The sequence below is a fragment of the Rhinoderma darwinii genome, chromosome 1, assembly GCF_050947455.1.
Source record: "Rhinoderma darwinii isolate aRhiDar2 chromosome 1, aRhiDar2.hap1, whole genome shotgun sequence".
Classification (NCBI taxonomy): domain Eukaryota; kingdom Metazoa; phylum Chordata; class Amphibia; order Anura; family Rhinodermatidae; genus Rhinoderma; species Rhinoderma darwinii.
The window spans coordinates 396,218,548-396,227,880 of NC_134687.1; positions in this window are offsets into that span (position 1 = coordinate 396,218,548).

Sequence of the window (9,333 nt, forward strand, 5' to 3'; positions counted from 1 at the left end):
ATCCGACGATGATGGCACCGACTCAGCTTCTGAGCCGGTGCCAAACGTTTGACGTACATGTACGGCATTTTGCGGGAAGTCAATGCTTTCCATGACGTACATGTACGTCAAATGTCGGGAAGGGGTTAATAGTAATTAACCCCATTCTCAGTCATAATGGGTTAATATGTAAGGTACATGATGGGGTTAATTACTATTAATGTGAGGCACATGGAGGTTAAATTCATCATCGCACCTTGCGCCTCACAATAAGTGATAGAAAGCAGTTTTTATTTTATTTTTTTACAGTGTACACATCATAAATGATGCAAAAAAATAGTTGTGCAGGTTATTCAGGCCGTGCCAATACCGATTATGTGTATATTTTATGTATTGAGACTTATTTTAATGTTTATTGTAAAAAAGGTGTATGTGTATTTTTTTTTTTTAACATTACTTTGTTTTTACTTTATTTTTAAACTTTAATGTACTGGCATATATCTATATGCCAGTACATTACCTAAGTATGCCCTAACAACAGGAAATATGGTGGGACAGCCCTGGGGTCCTTCAATGGACCCTGGGCTGTCTGCCCATATATGGTATGGTCCTCAATCGCATCACAGGAATTCCTGTGATGCGATCCAGGGGCAACCCCCCTTCTCATTTTCCCCTGAATGCTGCAGTCTGCTTTGATCGCAGCATTCAGGAGAATAGCGGCGGAGATGAGAGGTTTCTCTGATCTCCGCCGTTAAAGAGCGGGGCTGCGGCTGTGTAATACAGCCATTGCCCCGCTCCTGACAGGAAGTGCGCGCACGGTCAGCATGAGGAGGTGTGGCGGGCGCTGCACTAATGAGCGGCGGTTCAGGCACTGAAGACAGAACATGGGGGTGTTTTGTAGTGCGCCCGCCTTGTTCTGTCTTCAGTGCCGCAGATCATTAGTGCAGCGCCGGCCGCATCGCATCATCCTGACGGCGCGCACATGTCAGGACACAAGAGCGGGGCAGTGACTGTATTACACAGCCGCAGCCCCGCTCTCATAGTCATGTGTTACTATACTGTATTGTGTTGTATTGTGCAGTTTGCAGTGGAGAGAGGAGGGGGGCTGTGATTTAACAGGCCCCCCCTCTCCACCGCAAACAGCACAATACAACACAATGCATTACAAGGCATCACAATACATTACAATACATTACATTACATTACAACACAACACAACACAATACATTACAATACAGACTGCAGCTTACCTGGAGTCCTCCGCACCGACTCTTCCACTGCTCTGTCTGGAAGATGTGTCACGTGACAACAAAGTCACATGGTACACTAAGTGTACCATGTGACCGCAACCAGGAAGTGCCGGCTTCACAGCACAGAAGATTTATTTAGGAAGCATGCTGTATGGCAACGAGACCCGTGGGCCCCCAGGCTTAGGGGCCCGGTCGCAACTGCGACCGCTGCGACCCCTATAGCTACGCCACTGCCTTCGAACATAACCTTGTCTCCCTCTCTGGCTTTGCATAGAATATCATCTCTGACTCTTGAGTTGAAAAGTCTGCATATAATGTCCCTGGGGGTCAGGTGGTGTGGTTTTGACCCTAAGTGCCCTGTGGGCGCATTCAATTGTAATTTCATTCAGATAACTGCCACCCAGATTGGAGATGAATATTTGTTTAACCGTGGGTAGTATAGACTCGGGTAGGACTAATTCAGGGACACCTTTAACCCCTTAGTGACCAGCCCATTTTAGGCCTTAATGACCAAGCTATTTTATTCGTTTTTCTATAGTCGCATTCAAAGAGCTATAATGTTTTAATTTTTTCGTCTACATAGCTGTATGAGGACTTGTTTTTTGCGGGATTAGTTGTGCTTTTTAATAGCACCATTTTTGGGTACATATAATTTTTATATTAACTTTTATTAACCTTTTTGGGGGGGATTATAAAAAAAACTGAAATTCCGCCATTGTTCGATGCGTTTTTAAATTGACGCCGTTCGCTATGCGACGTAAATAACATGTTACCTTTATTCTATGGGTCGGTACGATTACGGCGATACCACATATGTGGAGGTTTTTTTATGTTTTACGACTTTTGCACAATAAAAACACTTTTGAACTAAAATTATTTGTTTTTGCATCGTCGCTTTCCAAGAGCCGTAATTTTTTTATTTTTCCATCAATGTAGTGATTTTTTGGGCTTGTTTTCTGCGGGACAAGACGTAGTTTTGAATGGTACTGTTTTGGGGTACATGGGACTTATTGATTCATTTTTATTATGACTTTTTTGGGGGGCAATGGAAAAAAATTGCAATTTCGCCATAGTTTTTTGCGTTTTTTTTTTACGGTGTTCACTTTGCGGTTTAAATTACATATTAACTTTATTAATGGAGTCATTACGGTTGCGGCGATACCACATATGTGTACATTTTTTATTTTTTACACTTTTACTAAATAAAACCACTTTTTATGGAAAAAAATGGTTTTATTTATTTTTTTACTGTACTTTTTATTAATAATCTTTATTTCACTTTGATGACTTATTTTATTAGTCCCACTAGGGGACTTTACTGTGCGATATTCCGATCGCTGCTATAATGCTCTGGTATACTTCGTATACCAGAACATTATTGCCTGTGAGTGTAAATCTGACAGGCAATCTGTTAGGACGTGCCTCCGGCGCGTCCTAACAGGCATATGTCCAGGGCAGACCTGGGGGCTTTTATCAGTCCCCCGGCTGCCATGACACCCCATCGGAGACCCGCGATTGCATTCGTGGGCCGCCGATGGGTGACAGAGGGAGCGCACTCCCTCTGTAAACAAAGTTAAATGCCGCGGTCGCTATTGACGGCGGCATTTAACGGGTTAAACGGCCGCGATCTAAGTAAACTTCGATCGCGGGCGTTGGAGCAGGAGCTCAGCTGTCAACAGACAGCAGAGCCCCGGCTCCTGCCTGCACGGGAGACCCGTGCAGGACTTAGACTAGGCTGACGTGAAAAGGCGTCAGCCTAGCCTAAAGCCCATTAGTGAATCACGTAAAAAGGCGTATTAGTGGTCACTAAGGGGTTAATCCTTATATTGTTGCGTCTATCCCAGTTATCTTGATCTTCTATATAGTCTGCTAGAGTATTTAAGTGAGATTGGTAGGAGCAGAAAGAAGAAGTGGCTGCTGTAGTGAAGTCGATCAGTTGAAATTGGGTATTTTCCAACTGCTCTACTCGTGGCCCGAGCTGTCTGACTTCATGTTTTATATCTTGAAGTTCTCTAACTACAGGTTCTAGTGCTTTCGTCAGTACTTTTTTAATAAAGGATCGGGATACAGGACGTTTAATGCTTAATGAGGTGTCATATAAATCAATGTAATCAGTGGTATAGTATATCCACTGTATGTGTGAACACCCCTTGCGCACCAAAGTCAGCCAGGTCACATATGAGTTCACAAGAAATATAGGTGACATAGTCCAAATTCTATGGGAGGGTAGGTATTCAGGGGGGGGGATTCACCCACCTGTCTCAAGGGTAGTGCACAGTTACCAAAGAATGTAAAGGAGTAGCCGCAGGGGGAACAGCAAGTTCCGGACTTTAGGCCGCAAGAAGCAGTGGAGAGAGATGCTGTCCTCTTTTAGGCCTAGGCGTTCTGAGGCCTCAGCCAATGTGAGCATCTCTATTAAGTTCTGCCACCTCTGTCAGTTCCTGCCAGCAATTATCACTAGGCACAAGTCTCCAAGTGCCCTCCAGCGATGACAGTACCGCGCGGGACGTGGTGCGTCTCCCACCGCCTGAAATTCGAGGCCGCGGCATCAAACGCAGTAGTAGGCCATGAACTCTGAAACTGCCCAGAGTGGCTGCAATTGTCCCAAAATTAAGGGACGTAGAATTGCATGTCATTGTTCCAGCTGTCCAGATCGCAGATAAGGGTATGTGCACACGAGAACTGGCTTTTACATCTGAAAAGGCAGACTGTTTTCAGGAGAAAACAGCTGCATCGTTTCAGACGTAAAAGCTCCTCCTCGCATTATGTGAGGCGTCTTTGACGGCCGATCATTTGAGCTGTTCTTCATTGAATTCAATGAAAAACGGCTCAAATTACGTTTCAAAGAAGTGTCCTGCACTTCTTTGACGAGGCTGTCATTTTACGCGTCATCGTTTGACAGCTGTCAAACGACGACGCGTAAATGACAGGTCGTCGGCACAGTACGTCGGCAAACCCATTCAAATGAGCTGGTGCCGGATTACTGGAAGCAGGCTGTTGCCAGATTACTAGAAGCAGGCTGGTGCCGGACTACTAGAAGCACGCTGTTGCCAGATTACTAGAAGCACCCACAGAATATGAGCAGATAACGGACTCAGGATACAGGACACTGACAGGTAACGGACACAGGATACAGGATACCAATAGGTAACAACCACAGGATACCAACAGGTAACGGACACAGGGTACAAGATACGGAGCCTTTGCAGGAAAAAACAAGGTTGGTCCAACTTTGCTCAGGCACTGGGGCAAGGGGCAGGCTCACTTATAAAGCCCTGGGTGTGCAGGGATAGGCTGGGGACACTTTTAATGTGTATGCGCTGGCCCTTTAATAATGGTAAAAGCGAATGTGCGCACCATATGGGCACAGTACAGGGGAGAAGGCAGGGAACAGAGCGTGCAGGCGTCCCTGAGAAGGGAGACGCTGACAGAAATGAATTGGCAGGCCGATAGGAGTAAGATGCCGGCGGTCAGCAGCCTCTGGCGCTATACCTTGCTGATGCAGTATAACTACCTTGTATCTTGTTGCTGTGCTCAGTCTTGCAATGGTGGACATGTGACATGAAACTGTCTTCCACAACCTCACCTTTGTAGCCAAGTTTGGCTTTTGAACAGTTCTGTATTTATATGTCGGTTTTGCTAATGCACGTTAATATATATCTGCAAGTCATATGTAATGTATGCCCTAATAGACATTATCAAATGACATCCCTGGGGAACCTTTCATAGACTACCTATATAAACAGGTTAGATTCCTTCCTTTGTTAACATTGCTATGAGCATTGATCACAATGTTTTTAGAAATAAAGTGATCCTCCGGTCAAAGGACCACATTTAAAATGTGATGGAGTATATGGTCAGACAGAGGGGGGACGACCCTAAAATGTCAGATCCGTGGCAGAAGAGTGCAACTGGACGGTACCAGATAATATTACTCCATATACCGTTACATTTCTAATTTTGTCCCTGGACACGAGGGTGGCTTTAAGCAGCCGATATTTGCCATTGTTGTAGGAATACAGCTTCCTCCCGCAACGATTGTGTGGGCACAACTACTGTGCCCATGTGATCACTAGAACATACAGTACATGTATGTGCAATATTGAAAATATGATCCTGCATTGGCTAAATATTTGCAAGTTGTGGTTACAAATTTTGATATGTTTTATAGATCAAGTAGTATAATTTTTTTAATTTTAAATTCAGAAATGTAAAATGATCCATCTCATATCTATTTATCTATCATCTATCTATTTATCAATAATCTATCTAATATCTATCTTTTTCTAAACTTTTTTTTATAATCCATACATCTGCAGTGCACATCTGACATTATGCATTATTCATATTCATATAACAGGTTTTATCATATCATGTTCCTATGAGAAGGTTACATCCTTTATTGATATTTGCTATTTATAAATATTTAAAGTATATAACATTATTTAAAACGCATAGATCATCACCTACAGTGTTCACAGCAGCTGTGGATTGGCATTATTTTACATACCGTGTACTAATAAGGTGTGCATAATGGATGTGCATATAGTTATAGCTTGGGCGTACTTTTTTTTAAAATATATTGACATTTAGACCTTTGGTTTTGTTTGATGCTGTGCAGCCAAGCTTTCATGCTGAAACCATAAGCAACAAATCTTATCAGCAAACCCCTTTCAATGGCACAAAATAGAGCTGAGCAGAAATGAAAATACACCCATTAATCAAACACCTAGTTCAAGTCAGGGGCGTAGTGTCCTTTGCTTTCAACGGAAACTAACTGTCAAAGAGAATAGGAAACCAGTGGTGCTTTTTAATGGCAAAGTTATAGTTCTAAAATTATTAAGATAAGAAGCAATTTGAGAGCCTAGCAACTAAAGATGACAATAATGATTAAATATAACAGTGGGAGCTGCTGTGGAAGGCGTAAAAGTATTGTAAAACACAGCATTCTAAATGGAACTTAAATAAAGGCCATGTACTTCTCTGTTCAAAGTCAGATAAAGAGACGTCAGAAATAAATGTATGAATGAATTCCAAAAGATAAAAATAGGATGACGGACAATAGTATAACCAGTAGCTACAACGTTGACTTACAATGGCCGCTATTAACAGCCCACCAACAATAAGAGTATACACACATAGGACATTAAGGAGGGCACAAAGGACTGTAAAAATACATTAGACACCCTTAAGTTAAGCATGAGTAATCATTTCCAGGCACTTTTGGCTTCAACTGCTTATTTAAATGTCTATTAAATTTTTCATACAATATATAACAGTAATGTGCAGACTATTCAAAAATAAAATAAGGTTTCATTCACATCTGTGTTGGAGGCTCCTTTGCAGAGTCAATAAAAAAAATGTGGGGATAAAATAGCACAGCATTCAGCACTATTTTTCCAATAAAATGACAGACACCATGAGAGAAACCCGATGGACACCACTAAAGTCAATGGGGTCCATCGGGCGCCGTTGGTCATGTAATGGATCCGGCACTGCCATTATTTTCACTTTTCTGTTTCTACGATGGAACAGAAAAAAGAAAATACAAATGCAGATGTAAACTTAACTCTCCATGTATGATTTCAGGTTGTAAAATATTGACAGGCCATGGTTTGTGTCATATTTATAAAATAGCTATTGTTTAAAAGACTAAAGTTCCATATATTACTCGTATCGTTCAAGCATCTATTGCTTTCGCTGTCAAAGAAAAAACAGAGTGCAGCATATACTACTGGGCCCAGTACTTAATTGACCAGGGTTCCCGAACTCTCATGCTTAATATATACGTTTGCAGACCTTTTATGAGGTAGAGGATCATTGGGACACGTCAAGCTAAGGTGCCTCGGTACGACTGCAAATTTTGCACCCCTTATAGCTTTGCCACTGAGGTTATGTATAAATATTTTCACGATAGAAAAATGGTGCAAGCGACATCAGAGAAAATAGTGCTGACATGTGAGCAAAATGTAACAATGTACAGTGATAGGAAATAGGCTTTGCTCCCTTTTAGATAGTACCCACTTTGGTATATAGGTCTCACTAAATCTTTTTTTAATCAGTTAATTTTTATTGACATTTTGAAAAGTAACAAATCCCAACATTATGGCTTTCCCTCCATATAGAAGCATGACAGTCTGTCACGATCACAGGGTATGTGAACCCACTAGGCCGCTCCGCCATAGCGGAGAGGCAGCTGGCCTAATCACAGTCTATACAAAAGTCTATAGCAGTTCGTAACACACGGGTACCTGAACTAGTCCAGGCAGGGGCTGTGGCTTCAGCAAAGATGGAGGTAGGTGCAGCAGGTTGCGCCAGACGTGGCGGACAGTACTAGATGTGGCAGACGACACTGGATGGGACACAAGACACTGTATGGGGCAGAAGACACTGGAGGTGGCAGAAGACACTGGACGTGGCAAACGACACTGGACGTGGCAAACGACAGCAGGTGCAGTAGGGCACGACTTCAATACTAAGAGGCTCAGAAACTAGAACACAGCACGGGATACAGTATACAGGTAATAGGGCACGGGTAACAACTGGATTGGGAAAACACTAAGGCACCATTTGCAAGACAGACTTGGGATACAGTAACAACGCTCAGGCAAGGATCAGAAGGGCAGGGCCCTTCTTATAGTCCAGGAATCATGTGTAGTTAATGATGATGATTGTTCACATGTGCGCGCGCTGGCCCTTTAAGACCGGGCACAAGCATGCGCACGCACCCTATGGGACACAGCGGACCGGAGCGGAAGTGAGCGCTGGCGTCTCCTAGGAAGGAGATGCGAGCCAGCGCGCACTGATCCATGGCTGCGGGCGTCGGGAGGTGAAACGGCCATGGACGCTACAGTATAACCCCTCTTATGCCCCCTCTTCTTGGAACCAGAGCGAGAGAGAAATTTCTTAATGAGAGCAGGGGCACTGAGGTTCTCCTCCGGCTCCAAGGACCTCTGTAATGACGGGGTAGGGAGACAGACAGGTGAGCCCTAATCTACCCGCCACTCAGTCCCTGCCTACTTGCAACGACCCATCCTAGGCGACGGGCTACAACTGGGCGACGGTCCCTACACTCAGTAAGTGCACGACAGACAAACAGACAAGGGTACACAGAAGCAAGGGAAACGGGGCAGCTGCCCACGGAGACACCGTGAGCAACGAGAGTAGTGAACGAGCCGAGTAAAACCAGGAGTGCATGAGGTACAAAACGCTGAGCAGAAGAGTGGTCAGTAAGCCAAGGTCAAAAACAAGCAGAGGATCAGTAGTTCAAGCAGCAGCAGCAGAGCCAGGAAACAAGCAGAGCAGAATCACAGGCAAAGGAGGAACAGGAAAGGCAGGTATAAATAGACAGTGGGCGGGAGCTAGCTCCATCTGGCCAGGCTGTGATAGGCTCTCCCACTCCTAAGCCTGCCATCCTGAGTGGTGGAAGATGGAGTCAGTCTCACAGACATAGGAGCAGGTGCAGACTGATTACCCACGGGCATCGACACAGAAGCTGTGTCTGGCAGATCCTTTACAACCTCTCCTCAAGACTAAACCCTCTCCAGTCTACCAAAAAGAATGTCCTTCCGCCTACCCTTTTGCAGTCCAGGATCGCCCTAACCTCAAACACATCAGAAGAACCGCTGGGAGCAACTGTGGAACTGGAAGACTTACTGTAGCGTTTCAGGACCACTGGTTTCAGGAGGGACATATGAAAGGAGTTGGGAATTCTGAGGGTGGGAAGCAGCTAATAGGAGACAGGGTTTATCTCTTGCAGAATCTCAAAAGGACCGAGGAACCTGGGAGCAAACTTGTATGAAGGCACCTTCAAACGAATGTTCCGTGAGTACAGCCAGACTTTGGTACCTGGAAGCTACTGAGCTCTCTTCTCTTTGTATCCACTTCTGGCTTCATGCGATCGACTGCCAGCAAAATAGAGGACAGAGTCTGTTGCCAGATTTGCAGAAAGTCCCCAAATGCAGAGTCAGCAGCGGGTACCTGAGATGTAGTCGAAACAGGAAGAGGGACTCTAGGATGTTGACTGTACACAATGTAAAACGTAGTGGAGGTGGTGGACTCGCTTGTGTGGTTGTTATATGAGAACTCGTCCCCTGGAAGAAGC